Genomic DNA, 13,258 nt, shown 5'->3' on the forward strand with positions numbered 1-13,258 from the left:
TAACGTGTTTCTGGCATTCATCTCTGGTTTGTGACGTGTTTCTGGCGTTTAACTCAAGACTGCAGCGTAGAACTGGCGTTCAACGCCCTTTTGCGTCGTCTAAACTCGGCCAAAGTATGGACTATTATATATTGCTAGAAAGCCCTGGATGTTTACTTTCCAACGTAATTGAAAGCGTACCATTTTGAGTTCTGTAGCTCCAGAAAATCCACTTTGAGTGTAGGGAGGTCAGAATCCAACAGTATCAGCAGTCTTTCTTCTACCTCTGAATCTGATTTTTGCTCAAGTCCCTCAATTTCAGCCAGAAAATACCTGAAATCACAGAAAAATACACAAACTCATAGTAAAGTCTAGAAATGTGAATTTAACGTAAAAACTAATAAAAACATCCCTAAAAGTAACTAGATCCTACTAAAAACATACTAAAAACAATGCCAAAAAGCGTATAAATTATCCACTCATCAAGCATGAACAAGGATAAGAACATTCTTGTTGAGGTTGATCCTGAACCTGAAAGGACTCTGAAAAGGAAGCTAAGGGAAGCTAAAGCACAACTCTCTGGAGAAAATCTGACAAAAATTTTCGAAAAAGAAGGAGACATGGCCGAAAATAATAACAATGCAAGGAAGATGCTTGGTGACTTTACTGCACCAAATTCCAATTTACATGGAAGAAGCATCTCAATTCCTGCCATTGGAGCAAACAACTTTGAGCTTAAACCTCAATTAGTTTCTCTGATGCAACAGAACTGCAAGTTTCATGCAATTCCATCTGAAGATCCTTTTCAGTTCTTAACTGAATTCTTACAGATCTGTGATACTGTTAAGACCAATGGGGTTGATCCCGAGGTCTACAGGCTTATGCTTTTCCCATTTGCTGTAAGAGATAGAGCTAGAGTATGGTTGGACTCTCAACCTAAAGATAGCCTGAACTCTTGGGATAAGCTGGTCACGGCTTTCTTAGCCAAGTTCTTTCCTCCTCAAAAGCTTAGCAAGCATAGAGTGGATGTTCAAACCTTCAGACAGAAAGAAGGAGAATCCCTCTATGAAGCTTGGGAGAGATACAAGGAACTGACCAAAAAGTGTCCTTCTGACATGCTTTCAGAATGGACCATCCTGGATATATTCTATGATGGTCTGTCTGAGTTGTCAAAGATGTCACTGGACCATTCTGCAGGTGGATCCATCCACCTAAAGAAAACGCCTGCAGAAGCTCAAGAACTCATTGACATGGTTGCAAATAACCAGTTCATGTACACTTTTGAAAGGAATCCTGTGAGTAATGGGACGCCTATGAAGAAGGGAGTTCTTAAAATTGATACTCTGAATGCCGTATTGGCTCAGAATAAAATATTGACTCAGCAAGTCAATATGATCTCTCAGAGTCTGAATGGATTGAAGGAATCATCCAATAGTACTAAAAAGGCATCTTCTGAAGAAGAAGCTTATGATCCTAAGAACCCTGCAATAGCAGAGGTGAATTACATGGGTGAACCCTATGGAAACACCTATAATACCTCATGGAGAAATCACCCAAATTTCTCATGGAAGGATCAACAAAAGCCTCAACCATGCTTTAACAATGGTGGAAGAAACAGGTTTAGCAATAGCAAGCCTTTTTCATCATCCACTCAGCAACAGACAAAGAGCTCTGAGCAGAATCCATCTAGCTTAGCAAATATAGTGTCTAATCTATCTAAGGCCACTGTAAGTTTCATGAATGAAATACGGTCTTCCATTAGGAATTTGGAGGCACAAGTGGGCTAGCTGAGTAAAAGGGTCACTGAAACCCCTCCTAGTACTCTCCCAAGCAATACAGAAGAAAATCCAAAGGGAGAGTGCAAGGCCATTGAGTTGACCATCATGGCCGAACCTACAAGGGAGGGACAGGACGTGAATCCCAGTGAGGAAGACCTCCTGGGACGTCCAGTGATCAATAAGGAGTTTTCCTCTGAGGAACCGAAGGAATCTAAGACTCATCTAGAGACCATAGAGATTCCTTTGAACCTCCTTATGCCATTCATGAGCTCTGATGAGTATTCTTCTTCTGAAGAGAATGAAGATGTTACTGAAGAGCAAGTTGCCAAGTACCTTGGTGCAATCATGAAGCTGAATGCCAAATTATTTGGTAATGAGACTTGGGAAGATGAACCTCCCTTGCTCATTAATGAACTGAGTGATCTGGATCAACTGAGATTGCCTAAGAAGAAACAGGATCCTGGAAAGTTCTTAATACCTTGTACCATAGGCACCATGACCTTTGAGAAGGCTCTATGTGACCTTGGCTCAGGGATAAACCTCATGCCACTCTCTGTAATGGAGAAACTGAGAATCTTTGAGGTGCAAGCTGCCAGAATCTCATTAGAGATGGCAGACAACTTAAGAAAATAGGCTTATGGACAAGTAAAGGACGTGCTAGTAAAGGTTGAAGGCCTTTACATCCCTACTGATTTCATAATCCTGGATACTGGGAAGGATGAGGATGAATCCATCATCCTTGGAAGACCCTTCCTAGCCACAGCAAGAGCTGTGATTGATGTGGACAGAGGAGAATTGATCCTTCAACTGAATGAGGATAACATTGTGCTTAAAATTCAAGGATCTCCTTCTGTAACCATGGAGAGGAAGCATGAAAAGCTTCTCTCACTGCAGAGTCAACCAAAGCCCCCATAGTCAAACTCTAAGTTTGGTGTTGGGAGGTTCCAACCTTGCTCTAAACATCTGTGAGGCTCCATGAGAGCTCACTATCAAGCTATTGACATTAAAAAAGCGCTTGTTGGGAGGCAACCCAATGTTATCTAATTATATTTATTTATTTTCCATTGTTATTTTATGTTTTCTTTAGGTTGATGATCATGTGAAGTCACAAAAACTACTGAAAAATCAAAAACAGAGTGAAAAATAGAATGAAAAATAGCACGCTCTGGAGGAGAACAGTCTGGCGTTTAAACGCCAGAAACAAGCATCTGTCTGGCGTTTAACGCCAGAAATAGGCGCCAAGCTGGCGTTTAACGCCAGAAACAAGCATCTACATGGCGTTAAACGCCAGAACAGAGCATGGAAGTGGCGTTTAACGCCAGAAACAGGCAGCAGTCTGGCGTTAAACGCCAGGATTGCACAGCAAGGGCGTTTTACACGCCTAATTGGAGCAGGAATGTTAAGTCCTTCACCCCACTTGATCTGTGGACCCATAGGATTCCCACCTACCTTCTTCTCTCCTTTTCACACCTTTTCCTAACTCTCTCCCCCAAATGCCCTTCACCAATCACTTCAATCACTCTTTCCCATCACCCCCTCACCACTCACATCCATCTTCTCTTCCCCATAAACCCCACGCACTTTCAAATTCAAAATATTTTCCCTCCCAAACCCAACCCTAAATGGCCGAACCCTAAACCCCTCCCCACTTCTATATAAACCCCTCATTCCTTCTTCTATTTCACACAACACAACCCTCTCTTCTTCCACTTGGCCGAAACCTACTCTCTCTCCCTCTCCTCCATCTCTCTCTCCCTCTCCTCCATTTCTCTTCTTCTTCTACTTCTTTCTTTCTTCTTTTGCTCGGGAACGAGCAAACATTTTAAGTTTGGTGTGGTAAAAGCTTTGCTTTTTGTTTTTCCATAACCATTTATGGCACCTAAGGCCAGAGAAACCTCTAGAAAGAGGAAAGGGAAGGCAATTGCTTCCACCTCTGAGTCATGGGAGATGGAGAGATTCATCTCAAAGGTCTATCAAGACCACTTCTATGAAGGTGTGGCCAAGAAGAAAGTGATCCCTGAGGTTCCTTTCAAGCTCAAAAGGAATGAGTATCCGGAGATCCGACTTGAGATTCAAAGAAGAGGTTGGGAAGATTCAAAGGAATGAGTATCCGGAGATCCTAATGGTTCAAGAGTTCTATGCAAACGCATGGATCACAAGGAACCATGATCAAAGTGTGAACCCGAATCCAAAGCATTGGCTTACCATGGTTCGGGGGAAATACTTAGATTTCAGTCCAGAAAATGTAAGGCTGGCATTCAACTATCCAATGATGGAAGAGAATGCACGCCCCTACACAAGAAGTGTCAACTTTGATCAAAGGTTGGACCAAGTCCTCATAGACATATGTGAGGAAGGAGCTCAATGGAAAATTGACTCAAGAGGCAAGCCGGTTCAACTAAGAAGGCATGACCTCAAACCAGTGGCTAGGGGATGGCTAGAGTTCATTCAACGCTCAATCATTCCTACTAGTAACCGGTCTGAAATTACTATAGACCGGGCCATCATGATCCATAGTATCATGATTGGAGAGGAGGTGGAAGTTCATGAGATTATACCTCAAGAACTTTACAAGGTGGCTGACAAGTCCTCCACTTGGGCAAGGTTAGCCTTTTCTCACCTCATATGCCACCTCTGTAATTCAGCTGGAATTGATATAGAGGGAGACATCCTCATTGAAGAGGATAAGCCCATCACTAAGAAAAGGATGGAGCAAACAAGAGATCATGGACCTCAACATGAGCATGAGGAGATTCCTCACCATGAAATCCCTGAGATGCCTCAAGGGATGCACTTCCCTCCACAAAACTTTTGGGAACAAATCAACACTTCCCTAGAAGAATTAAGATCCAACATGGGATAACTAAGGGTGGACTCATTCCTTAATCTCCTTGTTTATTTATTTTCCTGTTTTTCAATTTTTGAGCTTTATGTTTATTTATATTTGTGTCTTATTACATGATCATTAGTGTCTAAGTGTCTATGCCTTAAAGTTATGAATATGAATCCATCACCTCTGTTGAATGAAAAATGTTTTAATTACAAAAGAACAAGAAGTACATGGTTTCGAATTCATCCTTGAAACTAGTTTAATTATTTTGATGTGGTGACAATACTTTTTGTTTTCTGAATGAATGCTTGAACAGTGCATATGTCTTTTGAAGTTGTTGTTTATGAATGTTAAATATGTTGGCTCTTAAAAGAATGATGAAAAAAGAAAAATGTTATTTGATAATCTGAAAAATCATAAAAATGATTCTTGAAGCAAGAAAAAGCAGTGAATACAAAAGCTTGCAGAAAAAAAAAAAGAAGAAAAGAAAAATGGTGAAAAAAAAAGAGAAAAAGAAAAAGCAAGCAGAAAAAGCCAAAAGCTCTTTAAACCAAAAGGCAAGAGCAAAAAGCCAATAGCCCTTAAAACCAAAAGGCAAGGGTAATAAAAAGGACCCAAGGCTTTGAGCATCAGTGGATAGGAGGGCCTAAGGGAATAAAATCCTGGCCTAAGCGGCTAAACCAAGCTGTCCCTAACCATGTGCTTGTGGCGTGAAGGTGTCAAGTGAAAACTTAAGACTGAGCGGTTAAAGTCAAGGTCCAAAGCAAAAAAAAAAGAGTCTGCTTAAGAACCCTGGACACCTCTAATTGGGAACTTTAGTAAAGCTGAGTCACAATCTGAAAAGGTTCACCCAGTTATGTGTCTGTGGCATTTATGTATCCGGTGGTAATACTGGAAAACAAAGTGCTTAGGGCCACGGCCAAGACTCATAAAGTAGCTGTGTTCAAGAATCAACATACTGAACTAGGAGAATCAATATCACTATCTGAATTCTAAGTTCTTATAGATGCCAATCATTTTGAACCTCAATGGATAAAGTGAGATGCCAAAACTATTCAAGAGGCAAAAACCTACAAGTCCCGCTAATCTGATTGGAGCTAAGTTTCATTGATATTTTGGAATTTATAGTTTATTCTCTTCTTTTTATCCTATTTGATTTTCATTTGCTTGGGGACAAGCAAAAATTTAAGTTTGGTCTTGTGATGAGCGGATAATTTATACGCTTTTTGGCATTGTTTTTACATAGTTTTTAGTATGATTTAGTTAGTTTTTAGTATATTTTTATTAGTTTTTAAATAAAAATCATATTTCTGGACTTTACTATGAGTTTGTGTGTTTTTCTATGATTTCAGGTATTTTCTGGCTGAAATTGAGGGACTTGAGCAAAAATCATATTCAGAGGTTGAAGAAGGACTGCAGATGCTGTTGGATTCTGACCTCCCTGCACTCAAAGTGGATTTTCTGGAGCTACAGAACTCCAAATGGCACGCTCTCAATTGCGTTGGAAATTAGACATCCAGGGCTTTCTAGAAATATATAATAGTCCATACTTTGATTAAGGATAGATGACGTAAACTGGTGTTGAACGCCAGTTCCATGCTGCATTCTGGAGTCAAACGCCAGAAATAGGTTGCAAAGTGGAGTTAAACGCCAGAAACAGGTTACAAACTGGCGTTCAACTCCAAGAAAGATCTCTACACGTGTAAAGCTCAATGCTCAGCCTAAGCACACACCAAGTGGGCCCCTGAAGTGGATTTCTGCATCAATTACTCATTTCTGTAAACCCTAGTAACTAGTTTAGTATAAATAGGACTTTTTACTATCTTTGTAAGGGTTCTTTTGATTAGTTTTTTTATGCTATCTTAGAGTTTCATGGGGGCTGGCCATTCGGCCATGCCTGGACCATTATCACTTATGTATTTTCAAACGGTAGAGTTTTTACACACCATAGATTAAGGTGTGGAGCTCTGCTGTTCCTCATAAATTAATACAAAGTACTACTGTTTTTCTATTCAATTCAAGCTTATTCCTTCTCTAAGATATCCATTCGCACCCAAGAACATGATGAATGTGATGATTATGTGACGCTCATCTTCATTCTCACCTATGAACGCGGGCCTGACAAACACTTCTGTTCTACATGCAAACAAGCTATAATGAATATCTCTTAGATATCTAATACAGGGGACCGAGTCCGAGATATTAGAATCTTTGTGGTATAAGTTAGAACCCATGGATGGCCATTCTTGAGATCCGGAAAGTCTAAACCTTGTCTGTGGTATTCCGAGTAGGATCTGAGAAGGGATGGCTGTGACGAGCTTCAAACTCGCGAGTGCTGGGCGTAGTGACAGATGCAAAAGGATAGTAAATCCTATTCCAGTATGATCGAGAACCGACAGATGATTAGCCATGCAGTGACAGCGCATTGGACCATTTTCACAGAGAGGATTGGATGTAGCCATTGACAACGGTGATGCCCTATATAAAGCTTGCCATGGAAAGGAGTAGGAATGATTGGATGAAGACAGCAGGAAAGCAGAGGTTCAGAGGAACGAAAGCATCTCTATACGCTTATCTGAAATTCTCACCAATGAATTACATAAGTATCTCTATCCTAATCTATGTTTTATTTATCTTTTAAATATTAAAACTCTATATCCATTTGAATCCGCCTGACTGAGATTTACAAGGTGACCATAGCTTGCTTCAAGCCGACAATCTCCGTGGGATCGATCCTTACTCACGTAAGGTTTATTACTTGGACGACCCAGTGCACTTGCTGGTCAGTTGTGTGACGTTATGACAAAGAATTAAGATTATGAACGTGCGTATAAAGTTTTCAGCGCCGTACCAAGGAATGGAACCGTCACGATATCTGTGCACCAGTACCCCAAAACACAATTTCTTAGGGAAGAAGTTATTATTTTGACCAAGCAACTCTATAGAGACTAACTATCATGCAAGGAGTATTTACAAGCAAGACTAGCTACACATGCAATCTACTAACTACTAAGCAAAAGATAAATCCGTGGGTGTTGAAAGGAAGAGATTGTTACCCATGGAGATTGATCCAACGACCTCCCCACACTTAGAATTTAACACGGTCCTCCGTGCTACCAACAATGCTCAAAGGACGGTCAGGACCGGAACCGTTACTATCCCCTTCATCAGAGCTCCCATCACTTGGGTTTGACATGGATGCGAATATTTCAGGTTCCTCCATGCTAGGGGTAACACAATGCAGAAGCTTCTCGATGTAAGTGTATCGGCGTTGGTTGCGCCGCTCATATCTATCAATCTTCCGGTGTAGATCTTCTATCCTTTGATGGGTGGATCTTTGCCGTGGTTGTGACGATGAGGTGGAAGGAATAGTAGATGGAAGGGCTATGTCAAGGCTTGGGTTGTTCATGGGAAGATGTAAGTATTTTCCGCTTGGGACCACATCGCCCTTAGACGAAATTATAGCCTTCGTATCCATGTCTTCCCAAGGAACACCCGCAGCAGCAACTAAATCAGATACCAAGCTCTAGCTTCTACAGTGAGGAACATGCGTCAATGCACTTGGGCCTCATCTGGAGTCTACCATGGGTCCAAATGTCTCTGGTTCAGCAATGACTCGGAGGATCGAGTCCCAATCAAACCCAAATGCTTCTCACTGACGTGAGACTTCTTGGTAGCCATCCATGTCACTTGGTACTGGTAAGACATTAAGCACTTGCTGAATAGCCTCTTCTGAAACTGAGACTTGCTTCTAGCGCACGTATACCGATTGAAGAGAGGGAAGATGGTAGTTAGTGTAGAATTCTACCACCCATAAGAGGTTGACCTCCTATGGTTTTCTCAGAAGAAACTCCCATCCTCGCCGTTCAATGCGGGGTAGAATATAAGGAGCCACCTTGTCTGGCGGGACGAGTAGATGCTCAGCATGATAGTTCCATTCAACCATGGCGGGGAACTCAAGTTCACATAAGCGGTTGGGGAATCTTGAAGAATCCTTTGCCGGTTTTCCCTTCTCATTGTCATTAATAGGAGCTGGTGCCTTCGCCTTCTTAGATAGGGGTTTGGCTCCTAATGAAGAGTGCGCCTTAGAGTTTGACTTTTCGGGTGCCCTTTTGCGGCTAGTTTCCTTGAAGCTTTCTCCTTGCTTTCTTGGTGGCCATCCTGAAAAAGGAGGGGAAAGAAGGAAAACATTAAACCCAAAGAATCATCTCAACAAAACATGTAAGTGAAAGATAGTGTCCAAAAGGAATATTGCAACAAAGTAATCATAGAGACATGGGTCGCAACACTTGGCATGGGATACAAGAGGGAGTAAAGCACGTAATATAGCATGAGAAGAATAATCTCAAGCATCCATTACAAAGAGCAAATCATGTTCAATGAGTATCTATATAGCAAGTAAAAGCAAAGTGGATTCAATACACTTAGAAGAGAGCAAGTGAATGAGGAGGAAGCACTAAATTGAAGATATATGACTAGAATAAACCAAAATGGCATATGTGCATTTCCTCGAACACTTGGCGTGCAGTTAACAAGCAATGAGCAATTATGCGATACTCAACCAATTAGAAGCCCAAAATGAAATATCAATCATAACACAACATCATTCACTGACAAAGATAATGAAAAACAATCAAGAAGATCTATTAAAGCAAATGAAAATTCAAATTCAACATCCATGGAAAAGCAAGAAGAAGGAAAAAGTAAACAAGCAAAAAGCAAGTAGTATAATCATGCAACTAAAAGAGAGACTAAGTGAATCAATAGGAAATATCTAACTAGAAAAGGAGGATATGAAAAGAAAGTAAGGAAAGAGATATAAAAGAAGTAAAACCTTGAGAAGTGTAAAAGAATCAAGGTAGAATTTTCTTGTTGCGAAAATGAGAAAGAGATAGAAGAGATGTAGTGCCACCGGAGGTGGTGGTGGTCGCCGGTGAGTGGCTGGAGACGGTGGTGAAGTATGGAAGAAGAAGGAGACGAGAAAAGCGGTGATGGAGAAAGAAGAAGAAAGAAACAAGAAAGAGGGTGAGAGAAGGAAGAAATAGGGCGCGCAAGCTTTAAAACTAGTTCGCGGGACCGATGCGTGCGCGCATGGTGCGCTGGCGCGTTGGTGAGGGTTGAGCGAGGGATGCGCACACATCAACGGTGCGCACGCGTGAAGACAGTTGGCCTCCTGGCACAGAGTAGGCACAAAGTAGGCCCAACTCTCGGTCTCCTTGTACCAAAGTGGCATGCATCACAGGCAGCGCGAACGCGCACAGTGCGCGGAAGCGTGCCTGATCGAATTGGCAACCGACACGGACGCGCCAAGTACGCCTGCAAGTCAGTGCGGGCACAGAATAGGCACAGTTATGGCATAACTCTCTGGTTTTTGTACCAGGGAGTTCATATTGCACAATCGGCGCGTGCGCGCACAGTGCGCTTGTGCGTCGATGGCCAAGTTCCAAGGGGCGCACAGGCGGCATGCATGCTGGTGCGTGGGTGCCTGACATGAAGTGGGTACAAGGTGGGCATGACTCTCGGGTTTTTGGCCCAGGAGTAAGAAATGCACCACCGGCGCGTGCGCACACAGTGCACTCGCATGCGGATGCCCTTTTCCTTCTCTCTTTTTTTTAACAACATAGAAAGGGCTATCCTAACATATTCTTGGCAGGTGTTTAAGCTAGTAGTCAAGAAAACACTCAAAAATTCATGCACTATTCAAAACATAGCATTCTCTCTACTTCAACAATTCATCCATACCGAAATGATGAAATCTATCTAAATATCCTAGTTATCCAACAAGAACAATAAAACTAGCATTCATAAGCAATCAACAACATCAATAACTCACAAAATTTACAAGAATCTAAAGCTAAAAGCAAGAAGGTATACACAAGAAAGATCTTACCACGGTGGGGTGCCTCCCACCAAGCACTTTTGTTTAACGTCCTTAAGTTGGACGGTCCTTCGCTTAAGCTTCCTCTCCTTTTGGTGCATCCTCAAGTAGGAGCACTTCCACTTCTCTTAGTGACTTGTAGCCATGGTACTTCTTCACTCTATGTCTATTCACCTTGAAAGTTGTGTTGCTTTGAGGGTCAAACAATTCTACCACTCCATAGGGCTTTATCTCTTTCACCTTGAAGGGACCTTCCCATCTAGAACGGAGCTTGCCAGGCATAAATCGCGGCCTCGAGTTGTAGAGGAGAACCTCATCACCTTCTTGAAAATCCTTGATGCCAGGGCATCTTGGCCAGTTTCACTGACCTTTTCTTTACTGTTTTTAAGCTAGTTTCATGCATTCCCTTAGGAAATAAGCTAGTTTTGGTTAGATATTCACTTACACCTTGATTCAAGCATACATTGTGCATTTTACATTATTTCATGAGGATTTTGCATGAGTTTAGTGACAAATTATACGCTGCATTGCCCATGACTTGGACTAGAACTTTGATGCGCTCTATTGCTTGATTTCAGGACCAAAGGAAGCAAGGAATGGGAGGTAACTTGCAAAGTTAATGAGAAAAGTGATTGCCAATAATGCTCTCGAAGCCATCATTGACCACGTTAAGAGTCACGTTAACTAAGTTAACGAGAACTCTAACGTGGAGAGGGGAAGTTGAGCCAACGTTAGTGACACTTAACATTGTCACTAACGTTGGCAAATGCTCATAAGTGGCCACGTTAGAGTCCACGTTAACTTAGTTAACGTTGCCTCTAACGTTAGAAGGGGGGAGAAACGCCAACGTTAGTGACATTCAATATTGTCACTAACGTTGGCCTAAGGAGAAACATACCACGTTAACTCCCACGTTAACTTGGTTAACGTGGGAGCTAACGTAAGAAGCAAGAGTGGTCGACAAGGTTAGTGACACCCAACATTGTCACTAACGTTGGAAGTAACCACACAACCCCCAAGGAGCCACGTTAACTTCCACGTTAACTTAGTTAACATGGAAGCTAACGTTGATGAGTGAAAGAAACGCCAACGTTAGTGACATTCAACATTGTCACTAACGTTGGGGATGGCTAAGCATGGCCACGTTAGAAGCCACGTTAACCTAGTTAACGTAGACTCTAACGTAAGACTTAGGGACACCTTGGAATGTTAGTGACAATGTTGAGTGTTACTAACATTCTCGAAGGATGGCAAGCCCACGTTAAAGAGCCACGTCAACTAAGTTAACGTGGGCTCTAACGTGGGAACAAAGGGGGCTTTTCAAAGTTATTGGGAATGTTAAGTCTCAATAACGTGTGTGAAGGACTTAGAGGCAACGTTAGTGGCAACGTTTGTGCCACTAACGTTGAAGTTAACGTGGCTTTTACTTAGGAACGTTAGTGAGAAAGTTGATTGTCACTAACGTTCTCGAACTCATATTTTCACTAAACATTAACACCCCTAACGTCCTGAGCTAAAGTCTCTGCCCACTTCACACTTTCTCTCTGCAAGTAAAGCCAAGCCCAAATGAAGAAGAGAACTGCTTCAAACTCAAGATCCAAAGGCCCAAGACTTGAAGAGCCAACTAGAAGCTGAGAAAAGTAGTATATATAGTAGTAGCTTTGAATTGTTAAGGCGTTCTGAAAAGGGGGAAAAAGAGAATTACTCTCTGTATTTTACCTTCTATGCAATTTCTAGTTTTATGATGTATTCTCCATCTTTGTTTTCATTTTCTAGAGCTATGAACAACTAAACCCCTTTCATTGGGTTAGGGAGCTCTGTTGTAATTTGATAGATGAATACTAATTTTCATTATTCTTCTTCTATCTTTTCTCTTGATTTTACTTGAAAGCTTTCGATCTTCATCCAATTGGGTAGTTATCTTGGAAAAGAAGCTATTTAAACTTGGATCTCTTTTGAACCTTGAAAGAGGAATGAAGAGATCAAGCTAGAAATGCTTTCTCATGCTGGACCAAATTGGGTTTGGATGGGTATGTGACTATGACCCTCTCAATACTTGATTTGGGAAATGCATGTGGTATAATCAGTGACCATACTTCATCTCTTCTCATGAGCAATTGACCAAGGGATTGGCTATTGATCAAGATTTGAGAGATTGAATTTGTAATTCAATCAATTAAGATTGCCAAGGAGATCAATGAGTGCCTTGATTGAGGAAGAGATGAAAATGAACTTGATCCGGAGGGTTGCAATATCTCCTAAACCCAATGAACTCCCCATCTCTGATCTTACCCATTCTCTTTAATTTCTGCCATTTACTTTTATGAGCAAATCCCCCATTCCCATTTACAATTCTGCAATTTACTTTCAGTCATTTACTTCCAGTCCTTTAATTCTAGCATTTACTTTTCTGTTATTTACATTCCCACCATTTTATTTTTTGCAACTCTCAACCCAAATTCTGGATTTGCTCAACTAGAACATTCTTCTAATTAAAGTTGTTTGATCAATCAATCCCTGTGGGATTTGACCTCACTCTATTGTGAGTTTTTACTTGACGACAAATTCGCTACACTTGCCGAAGGAAATTTGTTGAGAGACAGTTTCCACCCGCATCAAGTTTATGGCGTCGTTGCCAGGGATTGATTGTGCATCAACAATGATTAAATTTGAAGATCACTAGATTGAGCATTTTTATTTTGTGAATTTCATTTTCTGTTTGAGTGATTTACTTTCTGTTTTAGTTAAACTTCTTCCCTTCCCCCTCTACTCTTTTGTTTTTCTTTGTTATTT

General features: G+C 41.3%; 1 non-coding gene across 1 annotated transcript; it reads right to left on the bottom strand.

Annotated features, from left to right (window-relative positions):
• Nucleotides 1-992: 992 nt before the first annotated feature.
• LOC148567543 (small nucleolar RNA R71) lies at nucleotides 993-1,100 on the bottom strand. The gene has a single exon (XR_015881670.1). It is a non-coding gene; the product is annotated as a small nucleolar RNA R71 (small nucleolar RNA).
• Nucleotides 1,101-13,258: the final 12,158 nt, after the last annotated feature.

Source organism: Arachis ipaensis, chromosome B4 (genome assembly GCF_059453495.1).
Source record: "Arachis ipaensis isolate K30076 ecotype BB chromosome B4, ASM5945349v1, whole genome shotgun sequence".
NCBI classification, from domain to species: Eukaryota; Viridiplantae; Streptophyta; class Magnoliopsida; order Fabales; family Fabaceae; genus Arachis; species Arachis ipaensis.